The sequence below is a fragment of the Salmo trutta genome, chromosome 9, assembly GCF_901001165.1.
Source record: "Salmo trutta chromosome 9, fSalTru1.1, whole genome shotgun sequence".
NCBI classification, from domain to species: domain Eukaryota; kingdom Metazoa; phylum Chordata; class Actinopteri; order Salmoniformes; family Salmonidae; genus Salmo; species Salmo trutta.
The window spans coordinates 21,774,421-21,789,969 of NC_042965.1; the positions used below are offsets into that span (position 1 = coordinate 21,774,421).

The 15,549-nt window shown below is 44.0% G+C and overlaps 1 long non-coding RNA gene across 1 annotated transcript; it reads right to left on the reverse strand.

The window, feature by feature from the left end:
• Positions 1-13,184: 13,184 nt before the first annotated feature.
• On the reverse strand, positions 13,185-13,963 carry LOC115199632 (uncharacterized). Its single transcript, XR_003879395.1, has 2 exons — positions 13,790-13,963; positions 13,185-13,336 (listed from the first exon to the last, which is right to left on the reverse strand). It is a non-coding gene; the product is annotated as an uncharacterized LOC115199632 (long non-coding RNA).
• Between the last annotated feature and the right edge of the window lie 1,586 nt (positions 13,964-15,549).

Consider the following 15,549-nt stretch of genomic DNA (forward strand, 5'->3'; position numbering starts at 1 on the left):
TCAGCAGGGGATCAAATATTTTTCCCCCTCACTGTATCTGATGCTGTCTGGTGCAAAAGAGTATGACGTTGCCGCCCATAGCAACAAAATGGCGCCGGAAGAAATGGCCGCCGTTTACCGGGCACCCAACCAATTGTGCTATTATGTGTTTTGTTTTCGCGTTATTTGTAACTTATTTTGTACATAATGTTTCTGCAACCGTATCTTACGGCAAAAAATAGCTTCTGGATATCAGGACAGCGATCACTCACCTCGGATTAGACAAAGATTTGTTCTTCAACAAGCAAGACGCACAGGACATTCTCCAAACACCCGACAGGGCCAACATCCCTGTTATTTGCAAGAGGAAGCGACGCAGGTACAGAGGAGAAAGGTCAGGATCCAGAAAAGGCGAGTGGGAAAGCTGCTGTTACCGTCAATACTACTTGCCAACGGGCAATCATTGGACAATAAACTAGACGAGGTACGATCACGAATATCCTACCAACGGGACATCAAAAACTGTAATATGCTATGTTTTACAGAATCGTGGCTGAATGATGACATGGATATTCAGCTAGCGGGATTTACGCTGCACCGGCAAGACAGAACAGCACACTCCGGTAAGACGAGGGGGGGGGGCAGTCTGTGCATATTTGTAAACAACAGCTGGTGCACAAAATCTGAGGAAGTCTCTAGATTTTGCTCGCCTGAAGTAGAGTATATTGTGATAAATTGCAGGCCACACTACTTACCTAGAGAGTTTTCAGCTATACTTTTCGTGGCTGTTTATTTACCACCACAGACAGATGCTGGCACTAAGACCACACTCAGTCAGCTGTATAAGGAAATAAGCAAACAGGAAACCACTCACCCAGAGGCGGCATTCCTAGTGGACAGAGACTTTAATGCAGGGAAACTTAAATCAGTTCTACCAAATTTCCATCAACATGTTAAATGTGCAACCAGAGGGAAAAAAATTCTTGATCACCTGTACTCCACACACAGAGACGCGTACAAAGCTCTCCCTTGCCCTCCATTTGGTAAATCCGACCACAACTCTATCCTCCTGATTCCGGCTATCAAGCAAAAATTAAAGCAAGAAGCACAAGTGACTTGGTCTATAAAAAAGTGGTCAGATGAAGCAGATGCTAAACTACAGGACTGTTTTGCTATCACAGACTGGAACATGTTCAGGGGTTATTCCGATGGCATTGAGGAGTACACCACATCAGTCACTGGCTTTATCAATAAGTGCATCGAGGACGTCGTCCCCACAGTGACTGTACATACACACCCCAACCAGAAGCCATGGATTACAGGCAACATTCGCACTGAGCTAAAGGGTAGAGCTGCCGCTTTCAAGGTGCGGGACTCTAACCCGGAAGCTTACAAGAAATCCTGCTATGCCCTGCGACGAAACATCAAACAGGCAAAGCATTAATAACTTGATTGACCATGCTGTAGTGTTTTGTCACATGCAATATGCTTTGTGAACTTCACCGGAGAGAGGTTGCTCTTCGTTTTGTGATGAAACAAATGAGTGGTATAATTTATTTTGCCACTGTCTTCTTATTGTCTCGACCTTTAGGCCTATATATCTCACAGTCGTCAGGCATATGAACTAACAGGTTATAGAGCAAACAATGAAATTATCACAACACATAGGTTGTAATATGGCTTTTCTGACTTCCCCAGTGATTTTACCCAGGCAACGTTACTGAAACACGAAAGGGGGGGGGGGCTTTTAATGTGGTTGTCTCTTGTGTGTGTGTGTGTGTGTGTGTGTGTTTGCACATGGCAAGCATTTGTAAATTCACAAAACAAAACAGTACACAGTCACTCACCCTTTACCGTGGCAAAATTGGTTTGACATCGTGACATCGGATAGCCTCTCTCTGGCTCTAGTTAAGGATTGTCAAAGAATTACAGAAAGTACTAAGAGGGCTGGGAAAGCAATTATTCTAGATGGAAGCTAGGGATCAGGCTGGGAGATGCTACTTTTTCACCCTACAAAGATGACATATCTGATAATGTTGCATCATACTGTCACCCTAACCCTGCAGCGCCACACTCCTAACCTTGGCCAAAGAGCCAACTGGCCTGATCATGACCTTCTCACCATGACACTGCCCTTGCCCCCCAATGCCCATTCTTGGAGTCCATCGAGACTCAAAGGACTTTAGCCACCAACCCTTCATATCAAAGTCTGTGAGCTAAGAATGTACTAGAATGTAAAATAACATAATTTCCATAGGTTTCCTGATACATCCTCTACACAGCATTTTGTTTAGTCTCATCTCTAAGGCTCTATAAACCTGTCACACACATGTACTGTCCTTTCACATCTTTGTTTACGTTCAGTTGTTGTCATGTCTGCAGAGTGGTACAGGTCACTAGAGTTAGTCTGTCCCTTAACTGTCCAACTCCTGGACAAAACACTTAGCTGATACACATCCTTCCCAAGGTGACACATTGACCTACAGTATAGTTTTATAACAATTCACCCCTTCAAGAGAAGGCCAACAACAGTGGAATTGTTCTGGGACAAAGGTGGTTCAGGCTTGATTGAAACACTCTTCCACTAACCCTTTCAGATATGACTGAAACTCCATTCATATTTGTTGATCACATATACACTACATGACCAAAAGTATCTGGACACCTGCATGTTGAACATCTCCTTCCAAAATCATGGGTATTAATATGGAGTTGGTCCCCCCTTTGCTGCTATAACAGCCTCCACTTTCTGGGAAGACTTTCCACTAGATGTTGGAACATTACTGTGGGGACTTGCTTCCATTCAGCCACAAGAGAATTAGTGAGGTCGAGCACTGATGTTGGGCGATTAGGCCTGGCTCACAAAGGTGTTTGATGGGGTTGAGGTCAGGGCTCTGTGCAGAGCAGTCAAGTTCTTCACAGATCTTGACAAACCATTTCTGTATGGATCTCACTTTGTGCATGGGGGCATTGTCATGCTGAAACAGGAAAGGGCCTTCCTCAAACTGTTGCCACAAAGTTGGAAGCACAGAATCGTCTAGAATGTCATTGTATGCTGTAGCGTCAAGATTTCCCTTCACTGGAACTAAGGGGCCTAGCCCGAACCATGAAAAAAAACAGCCCGAGACCATTATTCCTCCTCCACCAAATTTTACAGTTGGCACTATGCATTTGGACAGTCACTGTGCTCCTGCAGCTGCCAAACCCAGATTCATCCGTCGGACTGCCAGATGGTGAAGTGTGATTCATCACTCCAGAGAATGTGTATCCACTGCTCCAGAGTCCAATGGCGGCGAGCTTTTCACCACTCCAGCTGACGCTTGGCATTGTGCATGGTGATCTTAGGCTTGTGTGCGGCTGCTTGGCCATGGAAATCCATTTCATGAAGCTCCCAACGAACAGTTATTGTGCTGACATTGCTTCCAGAGGCAGTTTGAAACTCAGTAGTGAGTGTTGCAAACGATGACAGAGGATTTTTAAGCGCTTCAGCACTCGGCAGTCCTGTTCTGTGAGCTTGCGTGGCCTACCACTTTGTGGCTGAGTCGTTGTTGCTCCTAGACTTTTCCACTTCACAATAACAGCACTTACAGCAGACCGGGGTAGCTCTAGCAGGGCAGAAATTTGACGAACTGGCTTATTGGAAAGGTGGCATCCTATGACGGTGCCACGTTGAATGTCACTGAGCTCTTCAGTACGGGCCATTCTACTGCCAATGTTTGTCTATGGAGATTGCATGGCTGTGTGCTCGATTTTATACACCTGTCAGCAACGGTGTGGTTGAAATAGCCAAATCCACTAATTTGAAGGGGTGTCCACATACTTTTGTACATATAGTGGTGGTGTTTTTTGTGTCTCATCTTGTGGGAGGTATTGTATACCTAATAGTGAACATGTCCATGGTGGATTGAGGCTGTCATAGTGCAAACCCCAGCAATCTAACAATGAGTGTGAGTTAAAAATTGAAGTTTGAGTAAGCCAAGTACTAAGTACTTACCAAGTAAGTACTTGGGTAGTGTGAGTGGACAGCAGCTGTGGAGTGTAGTCAATTTGTGGCAGACAGTTTGGACACTGGTCACATGAGTAACTTGAGAATAGAAGCTATTTATGGTCCCTGGTTAGTACAGTGTAACTGTAGTAATGTACTACCTCATGATCTGTAAAATGTGCTTGGGCAGACCTCCTGGAGGTTCCTGGAGTTGACGTTGAGTCATTAAAAAAGGGAGAGAGAGAAGAGTTATTAAAGGCCATTGAATGTCAAAGTTTTATTTGGTGTCACAGGGAAGCAGTAAGTAACAGTGATGATGCGGACAGGTTGGTCACAATTATTATATGAGATTCTATGAGGTTGATGCTCACTTTGCCAGAGGACAGATTCCAAGAGTTCTACAGAAGCAACAGAAGAAAACAAATACAAAAAAATAGACTGCCCCTAAAAAGAAACGCCAACTATTTAAAACGGCCTATGTGGCATCGTTATGAGTAAGAAACATTTATTCTTGTGTCAAAATTGACTGCAAAGTGTAAATAGGATAATTTTGGTCATAAAGTCAGTCTCGTCCAAAACTGAGATTTGCAAGATGATAGGAAAAAAAATGGTATGGCACAGAATGAAGGGTACTGTAACAGTTATCCTTGAGTTGGGTTTATTTCAATCCTGCCCACATGCCCACAGCACCCAAGTATTCATCAATTCAGAGTGCAGCTGCACACGACCCCATCGTAATGACCATGGTCAATTTGGTTTGACATTCAATATCCCTATGGGGCAAGTTAGGGACCATCAGTAAATGACACAATATTTTTTAAATGTCAATAGCTCCCAATGTCAGTGACTTAAAAACCTCCAACCAACTATACATTTTTGAAATTCTTACACAAATATTGAAAGCATTTAATGAGCCAACTAAAAGATGTGCAATATGAAAATATTGTCCCATTTACACTGAGGTTTCGGTATGTAGAGAAAGCCCATTGTTATCTGTCCCAAATGGCACCCTAGTTCCTATATAGTGCACTACTTTTGACCAGAGCCCTATGGGAACTTGTCAAAAGTAGTGCACTATATAGGGGCAAGGGTGCCATTTGGAAAGTATTCAGACCACTTCCCCTTTTCCACATTTTATGTTACAGCCTTATTCTAAAATTGATTTTAAAAACATTTTCCTCATCAATCTACACACAATAGACCAAGTGAAAACAGGTTTTTAGAAATGTTTGCAAATGTAAACATAAATGCCTTATTTACATAAGTTCTCAGACCCTTTTCTATGAGATTTGAAATTGAGCTCAGGTGCATCCTGTTTCCATTGATCATCATTGAGCTGTTTCTAGAATTGAGTCCACCTGTGGTAAATTCAATTAATTGGAAATTATATAGACAGGTGTGTGCCTTTCCAAATAAGGTCCCACAGTTGACGGTGCATGTCAAAGCAGAAACCAAGCCATTAGGTTGAAGGAATTGTCCGTAGAGCTCCGAGACAGGATTGTGTCGAGGCACAGATCTAGGGAAGGATACCAAAACATTTGTTCAGTATTGAACGTCCCCAAGAACATAGTGGCCTCCATTCTTCTTAAATGGAAGAATTTTGGAACCACCAAGACTCTTCCTAGAGCTGGCCGCCTGGCCAAACTGAGCAATCGGGGGAGAAGGGCCTTGGTCAGGGAGGTGACCAAGAATCCGATGGCCACTGACAGAGCTCCAGAGTTCCTCTGTGGAGATGGGAGAACCTTCCAGAAGGACAACCATCTCTGCAGCACTCCACCAATAAGGCCTTTATGGTGGAGTGGCCAGACGAAAGGCACTCCTCAGTGAAAGGAACGACAGCCCTTTTGGAGTTAACCAAAAAGCACCTAAAGGACTCTCAGATCATGAGAAACAACATTCTCTGGTCTGATGAAACCAAGATTGAACTCTTTGGGCTGAATGCCAAGTGTCACGTCTGGAGGAAACCTGGCACCATCCTTACGGTGAAGCACGGTGGCAGCAGTATCATGATGTGGGGATGTTTTTCAGCGGCAGGGACTGGGAGACTAGTCAGGATCGAGGGAAAGATGAACGGAGCAGGGTACAGAGAGATCCTTGATGAATACCTGCTACAGAGTGCTCAGGACCTCAGACCGGGGCGAAGGTTCACCTTCCAACAGGACAACGACCCTAAGCACACAGCCAAGACAACGCAGGAGTGGCTTCGGGACAAGTCTCTGAATGTCCTTGAGTGGCCCAGCCAGAGACCGGACTTGAACCCAATCTAACGTCTCTGGAGAGACCTGAAAATAGCTGTGCAGTGACACTCCCCATCCAACCTGACAGAGTTTGAGAGGATCTGCAGAGAAGGGGAGAAACTCCCCAAATACAGGTGTGCCAACTTGTAGCGTTCAAGGCTGTAATCACTGCCAAAGGTGCTTCAACAAAGTACTGAGTAAAGGGTCTGAATACTTATGTAAATGTACCATTTCAAATTCTAAAAACCTGTTTTTGATTTTTTATTATGGGGTATTCTGTGTAGATTGAGGAAAAAACGACTTAAACAATTTTAGAATAAGGCTGTAACGTAACAGAATGTGGAAAAAGTGAAGGTGTCTGAATACTTTCTCAATGCACTGTATGATTGTTGTCTAATAATCCATCTCCTCCTGCATGGTGACGGAGGAGTAGGCCTACAAGTCTGTCTGGATGACACTAATTTAATCTCCGTCTCTCTGGCTTCACTACCATTCAAAGCCCATAGGTTTGTGTTCCCAGGGCAACTTCTTCAGCTACAAAAATTGCAATTGATAGGGTAATGCAACGCAGTTATGTGAACCACCAAACCATAATTCATTTTTACCACAGATTAATGTTTTTGTAAATTCTAAGCGAAACTTTTGATATCTTTGCATCTCTGATCTCATCCGGTATTTTGAAATAATGGAGTTATACTATTGTTTTATTTATACAATTCGGTCATTGCTGGAGGAGTATTGTCTAACCAGTCATGCAGTCTTGTCTTAACATGTCAACCTTTTATATAACACCTGAATCTCTGACATTGGTTCAACTTCTTTTTCGCAGTTTTGTAATATGCTAATTGCACAACGATGACTTACAAAACCAGTCAAAGGTGAGGAAGGAATGTGAGTCACAAAATCCTCTTAGTAATTGCACCATGTTCAGATGTCTGCTCTGCTTTCTAAATCAGACTTGCCACACAAAGAGGTGGTTAATTCATTCATTCCAAAAATCAGGAAACCCTGTGCAGGCCAACAAACTAAAACAATTCATGGTGACAAATGAATGGAACACTTTTGCCATTTATACCCAAGCGGTAAAAGTACACACAGATGAATATACCACCATTGTCCGACCACCATACACCTGAGTCTGTACCATGGCGAAATTGTGGTGTAGATATTGGGGGGGGAGAGAATACAATTTCTACAATTCTACAGTTTGACATGACTTATTATGCCTCTCTTGAGGGGTATACGGAGGTGTATTTTGAAAACACAGTATAAGGATAAGTGGAAGCGTCCCAATCTAAACATTTTTGTTATTTAGGAAAACATTTTGGGGAGAGGGGGACAGCTAACTTCCTGCATTTCAACACATTTTGCCATTGGGGCAGAGAGAAAATTGTGCAGTTTTATAATGCTATGCTACACATTTTGTAATGAGTCAGAGAACATATAGCAGCTTAAAAGCAAATATCCTTCAATTTTACACATTTTGCCATAGGGCAGAGAGAAAAATGCACTGTTTTATAGTCCTGGCACCACACACTGCCAGGTCTCTGACCTCTCTATAGGCTGTCTCATTGTTGTCAGTGATCAGGCCTACCACAATTGTGTCGTTTGCAAACTTAATGGTGTTGGAGTCGTGCTTGGCCATGCAGTCGTGGGTGAACAGGGAGTACAGGAGGGGACTAAGCACGCACCCGAGGGGCCCCCATATTGAGGATAAGCGTGGCAGATGTGTTGTTGCCTACCCTTACCACCTGGGGGCAGCCCATCAGGAAGTCCAGGATCCAGTTGCAGAGGCAGGTGTTTAGTCCCAGGGTCCTTAGCTTAGTGATGAGCTTTGAGGGCACTATGGTGTTGAACGCTGAGCTGTAGTCAATGAACAGCATTCTCACATGGTGTTCCTTTTGTCCAGGTGACAAAGGGCAGTGTGGAGTACAATAAAGATTGTGCAATCTGTGAATCTGTTGGGGCGGTAAGCAGATTGGAGTGGGTCTAGGGTTTCTGGGATGATGGTGTTGATGTAAACCATGACCAGCCTTTCAAAGCACTTCATGGCTGCAGACGTGAGTGTTACGGGTCGGTAGTCATTTAGGCAGGTTACCTTGCCGTTCTTGGGCACAGGGACTATGGTGGTCCGCTTGAAACATGTAGGTATTAGACTCGGTCAGGGACAGGTTGAAAACGTCTTACATCAGCTACGGAGAGCGTGATCACACATTCGTCCAGAACAGCTGGTGCTCTCATGCATGCTTCCGTGATGCTTGCCTCAAAGCGTGCATAGAAGTAATTTAGCTCGTCTGGTACGCGCTTGTCACTGAGCAGCTTGGCTTCCCTTTGTAGTCTGTAATAGTTCGCAATCCTTGCCACATCCAACGAGCATCAGAGCTGGTGTAGTAGGATTCAATCTTAGTCCTGTATTGACTCTTTGCCTGTTTGATGGTTCTGAGGGCATAGCAGGATTTCTTGTAAGCATCCGGGTTAGTGTGCCGCTCCTTGAAGTGGCAGCTCTACCCTTTAGCTCAGTGCGGGTGTTGCCTGTAATCCATGGCTTCTGGTATGTACATACGGTCACTGTGGGGACGACGTCATCGATGCACTTATTGATAAAGCCGGTGACTGGATGTGGTATACTCCACAATGCCATCGGATGAATCCTGGAACATGTTCCAATCTGTGCTAGCAAAATAGTCTTGTAGATTAGCATCTGCCTCATCTGACCACTTTAGTTTTTGCATGTAAGCAGGAATCAGGAGGATAGAATTATGGTCAGATTTGACAAATGGAGTGCGAGGGAGAGCTTTGTACACATCTCTGTGTGTGGAGTAAAAGTGGTCTAGAGTTTCTTTCCCTCTGGTTGCACATGTGACATGCTGGTAGAAATGAGGTAAAACAGATTTATGTTATCCTGCATTAAAGTTCCCGGCCACGAGCAGTGCCGCCTCTGGATGAGCGTTTTCCTTATGGCCTTATATAGCGCCTTGAGTGCAGTCTTAGTGCCAGCATCGGTTTGAGGCGGTAAATAAACAGCTACGAAAAATATAGAGGAAAACTCTTGGTAAATAGTGTGTTCTACATCTTATCATGAGATACTCTATCTCAGGCGAGCAAAATCTCAATACTTCTTTAATATTAGATTTTGTGCACCAGCTAATTTTGACAAATATACACAGACCCCCTCGTCTTACCGGAGGTAGCTGTTCTGTCTTGCCGAAGCACGGAAAACCCAGCCATGTCGTCATTCAGCCAAGATTCGGTGAAACATAAAATATTACAGTTAATGTCCCATTGGTAGGATAGTCTCGGAGGTCATCCAGTTTATTCTCCAATGATTGCATGTTGGCCAATAGGATGGATGGTAGAGGCGGGTTACCCTCTCGCCAACGACTTCTCACAAGGCACCCGGATCTGCGTCTTCTCTTCTTGCGAATGACGGGGATTTAGGCCTGGTCTGGGAGCAGCATTAAAATCCTTCATGTTCAACTCGTTAAAGAAATAATCTTTGTCCAGCTCAATGTGAGTAATCGCTGTTCTGATATCCAGAAACTATTTTCGATTATAAGAGACGGCGGCCGAAACATGTGCAAAATAAGATACAAAACAAGGCGAAAAAAAACAAAAATAGCACAATTGGTAAGGAGCCCGTAAAACGGCAGCCATCCCTCCAGCGCCATTCCAGCTTTCCCTTGTGTATCAACAATGGTCCACCACCCAAAGAACATCCAGCCAACTTGTCACAACTGTGTGAAGCATTGGAGTCAACATGGACCAACATCCCTGTGGAATGCTTTCAACATCTTGTAGAGTCCATGCCCTGACGAATTGAGGCTGTTCTGAGGGCAAAGGGGCGGTGCAACTCAATATTAGGAAGGTGTTCTTAACAACCCTCCCCTATTTTGAACCAGCCCCTGGTTGTTGTGTCACCTCGGCTTAGCTGAGGAATGGCCAGTATCTCTGATATATTTTCCCCCCTAATTGGTAATTTGACAAATTCGATCAGCTCTGAAAAAAAGAGCTGTTGTGAATGTTGTGAATCAGAATTAGGATGCCTGTGTAAACGCAGCTAGAGGCATGAGAATGGGGCTTGAATTGGGGGGGGGGGGGGGGGGGGGGGGGTTGGCGTGAGTAGTAAGTGGCAGAGGCTAGCAAGGCATGTGGTCCTGGGATAATTGGCATATTTTCATGCATTGCTGAAAATAATGAATTAATCTTCCACCAAAGGTCGGAGTCAGCAGTTTTACAACGTTAGGTCCAATCCCCCTCGTTTTGTCTTTAGGTGTGATTGCTGAGTCCCATGGGAACAAGTTGTACTACAGGTCCGGGGAAAAAAACAATAAAAAAAACATTGTTTAGTTGTTGATCTATAATCTCTAACTAAGTTTCCAGACCTTGCATTAGTGTACTAGTGTCAGTAGGCCTGTGGTATGGATGGAGGTTTGTGTGCCACAACTCTAGTCATGTGACTCGTGGAGGCTGCAGGATCCTATCACTCTGGCTCAATGACTGACTCTAGTTACACAAGGTTGGACAACCTGTCCATGCTACAGTCAATTTTCCCAAAATGAGTAACCAAAAGGTCACAAAATAAGTCACATTGTTACTATAAAAAAAAGTTATTTGATGGGTCTGAAAGTGTTTGAGGGCATTAAACCCGAATTAGTGTAAACCTAGACGAAACATACTCACGCCTGTCATTGCTGAAAGAGAAAACCATAACAGTGAGAATGGTGTAAGAGCATCAGCAGGTAGAATGGATGGAAAATACAAGTTGGTAATGGGCTCTGTGGATCAATTTTGTTATATTTGCCCTCAAGCTGGACGATTTCAGCACCTTGTCTAAGTAGTATCAAATCAAAATCAAATCAAATCAAATTTATTTATATAGCCCTTCGTACATCAGCTGAAATCTCAAAGTGCTGTACAGAAACCCAGCCTAAAACCCCAAACAGCAAGCAATGCATGTGAAAGAAGCACGGTGGCTGGGAAAAACTCCCTAGGAAAAACTCCTGAGAAAGGCCAAAAACCTAGGAAGAAACCTAGAGAGGAACCAGGCTATGAGGGGTGGCCAGTCCTCTTCTGGCTGTGCCGGGTGGATATTATAACAGAACATGGTCAAGATGTTAAAATGTTCGTAAATGACCAGCATGGTCAAATAATAATAATCATAGTAATTGTCGAGGGTGCAACAAGCACGTCCGGTGAACAGGTCAGGGTTCCGTAGCCGCAGGCAGAACAGTTGAAACTGGAGCAGCAGCATGGCCAGGTGGACTGGGGACAGCAAGGAGTCATCATGCCAGGTAGTCCTAGGGCTCAGGTCCTCCGAGAGAAAGAAAGAAAGAAAGAAAGAAAGAAAGAAAGAAAGAGAGAATTAGAGAGAGCATATTTACATTCACACAGGACACTGGATAAGACAAGAGAATACTCCAGATGTAACAGACTGACCCTAGCCCCCCGACACATAAACTACTGCAGCATAAATACTGGAGGCTGAGACAGGAGGGATCAGAAGACACTGTGGCCCCATCCGATGATACCCCCGGACAGGGCCAAACAGGCAGGATATAACCCCACCCACTTTGCCAAAGCACAGCCCCCACACCACTAGAGGGATATCTACAACCACCAACTTACCGTCCGAAGACAAGGCCGAGTATAGCCCACAAAGATGTCCGCCACGGCACAACCCAAGGGGGGGGCGCCAACCCAGACAGGAAGACCACGTCAGTGGCTCAACCTACTCAAGTGACGCACCCCTCCCATGGACGGCATGGAAGAACACCAGTAAGTCAGTGACTCAGCCCCTGTAAAAGGGTTAGAGGCAGAGAATCCCAGTGGGAAGAGGGGAACCGACAAGGCAGAGACAGCAAGGGCGGTTCGTTGCTCCAGCCTTTCCGTTCACCTTCACACTCCTGGGCCAGACTATACTTAATCATAGGACCTACTGAAGAGATAAGTCTTCAGTAAAGACTTAAAGGTTGAGACTGAGTCTGCGTCTCTCACATGGGTAGGCAGACCATTCCATAAAAATGGAGCTCTATAGGAGAAAGCCCTACCTCCAGCCGTTTGCTTAGAAATTCTAGGGACAATTAGGAGGCCTGCGTCTTGTGACCGTAGCGTACGTGTAGGTATGTACGGCAGGACCAAATCGGAAAGATAGGTAGGAGCAAGCCCATGTAATGCTTTGTAGGTTAGCAGTAAAACCTTGAAATCAGCCCTTGCCTTAACAGGAAGCCAATGGTAATGGTATGGTATATGGTATATGCTGCCCCCTAGTGACAAAACATAGTCCCTAGAGAGAAGTTATTTTCACATTACATAGGAAAGGGAAGGCAAAGGGGGATACCTAGTCAGTTGTACAACTGAATGCATTCAACCCAACCCCTCTGAATCAGATAGGGTTGTGCATTCTGTTCACTCCATAACATACACAAGAGCAGGACTCGCCTAACCCGTTCCTGGTGAGCTACCCTCCTGTACGTTCCCTCCAACCCAGTGGCGGTTCTAGACCATTTCAACTGGGGGGGCCAAGCTGGGGCCAGTTGTACTGTTAGAGGGGCCAGTTACATTAGACGTTATTGTTGTCATATCGTTTTCTTCACTGCATTGCAGGCATTAGCAGGCAAATGACCATGTTCCGCGTTGCCACTGTCTAATAATGGATGTAAAAAACGAACGACAGCAAAAATGTGTTATGTAAAAATGATTTCATACTCCTCATTTAAGGGGGCCACAAGGGGGTCCAAAATTGTTGTCACAGGGGCACTGCCCCCCCCCCCCCAGAACCGCTAGTGCTCCAACCCCAGTTGTAATAGGCTCTACGCATTATACCGCCTCGCACATTCTATTTTACTTCCTACTGGGGTGCTGACTTCAAGTGATTTCCACTGTTGTTTTTATCATTAGCTTACTAGCTAACTAACTGTCGTCGATGCATTCCTGACTGCGAAGGAGGTGCTAATGAACATTGTTCAGTGCCTGTGTTCAGTTTCTTCAAAATGCAATGGTATTGTGAGCGCCCATAGTTTCCCGGTCGATGTAGAGCTTTATTATTTCCTTACTCACCCCTGACATGGCCATTATAGTGGATAAGGGCTTTCTCGTAGACGACATTGTTCCGTGCAAGGTCTACTGGCAGGCCTTTCTGTCAAGACACACACAGATGCCAGCGCATGAGGTTAGGGAGACCCAATCCATTACCAGGCTGAGTGTGCATGTTGAAAGAATGATCCGCAGAGTAAAGGAACACAAGCTGTTTGACACAGTCATCCCCCTGACCATCTCAGGCAGCATCAACCAATTATTTGCAGTGGTTTGCCTGTTGGTCAACTATCAAAACGGACCTTTGGTCAGACCATGGGCCAAGCCAGCGTAAATGTACAGGTGTTTATTTGCTAGCAGCAAAATAAACCAATTATTATCTATGACATGCATCAATAATTAGTGTTGTAGTGAATATCAATTTGTGTGGAGCTTGTATTGGCTTTAATTAGGCACTGAGTTTAGGGGTGGGGAAAAGAAACCAAGTAAACATAGAATAGCCAGAATGCAAGATTGAATACTTTTCAGGTGCATTTTTTTATGGATATGGACTCACAAGTGTTCTTGGCATGTCTGTGCAGCTGTGAACTGGTGGTGCAGCAGGAATGTTTAGTTGAGAGTAGTGCGCTGTCTGGTAAAGAAGGGCCACCAGATGATTGCACATAGCACTTCCTGCAACACAGGAGCAGTGGCTTTGGACCACTATCACTGGTACGGAGTGCTTTAACACCATCTGTGAAGATAAGTGTGATGAAAGACTGAAGTGAGAAACAAGAATGATGTGGCCCATAAATAACAATAAACATAGTAGTGTCTGGTCTTCTTAACTAGGGGCTCATTTAACTATACAGGAATAGATTGTGTCTCAGTAACACAATTACCAAACACTGCATCAACAGATCTTTACCAAATAACCTGTTAAGTGAGCAATTCAAAAATTGGGATTGGCACCCATCATTAAAAGCTATTGAGAAGAGTAAATGTTGACAGTGTCTCCAACATACCATGATGAGTGTCTCACAGGAGCAGGGGCGAAAATCTGATATCAACTTTGGCGGGGACAATTTACATAAAATTTTCTCAAGAGCAATTCCTAATGGGGACACCAAAAGTAGTGCTGTAACACATAGCCTACATTGTAATATGGTAAATGTATATTGAGGAACCAAAGAAATAAGGTGTTTGCCGTACTCCTAACTACCGGTACCCAAAACTACACAACTAATCACAACAGCAATACCATTGCCTTTAACAAATCTTAGTTCAGTCACCAGTTTAAGTTGAGAGTGGGGGTATCCATGGCATTTTCCAATTATGTTCCTATTTTACAAGTCAAAAAAATGGAGAACCTTTCATAATGTTGCCAAACAAAGACTCAACAAACTTACCTGAGACTCCCTGTCTCTGCCAGTCTGTCCCTGCATATCTGTCCCCAACTCTGCTGTCTGTGTGCCATCTGTTGCCTGCTCTGCCTAATGACATCATTGTGAAACATTTCCATTAGAATTTCATTTCTTTCTTATGAACATTTTATCAACTAGTCTTTGAGATATTAGGCTACTAGGGTTCTTACTTTGCGTTTTGGTGTACTGAAATATACTCTGATGTCCGTCTTTTATTTTTCTGCCATTTTTGTACCTGGCTGGTTACACACACACACACACAGTGTGTAGGTTATTTACAGTAGGAGATGGGCTTCTATCATCTTATCTTTTATCATTCTATTTGGGCTTCGATCTAAAAGGTAGCTAGCAAATGTGAAACGGATTAAAATGACAAGAGTTGACAGCTGTATGAGTTCACCATTTACACAACATATGCTGCAACCTTTTGTAATTTTAATAGTTTGTTTCATATTGGCTGGCTTCCAACAATAGCTGAATTTGCAAAGCTAGCGAGCACCAATTCCGTTTCAGTGGTTTTTGCTGTAATCTTTGCTACCCGGGTTAAATAAAGGTGAAATAAAATAAATAAAAGTTCCCTTGCGACAATTTAGCTTTTGCAACGAGACCATTAAATATATTTAAGACAATGGTAGAAGAGAGTGTAGTTCTGTTCAGTTTGGACTTCAGTTTATCGCTAACCTTATCGCAGGGACTTTGAAGCACTAACTTACATCATCTGCATGCTGATCTTGGAATAAATTGACGATAGCAAAGATTCCATATTTGACGAGGCCACATAAATGGAATAGGTACTAGCTAGCTTAATAGTTAATATTTGCGCGCTAGCTCTGCATATTCAGCTAGTGTGTGTGCGCGATTGACTGGATTAACCTCACTTCAGTTACGTTCATTGAGTGCCTTTCAGACAGTA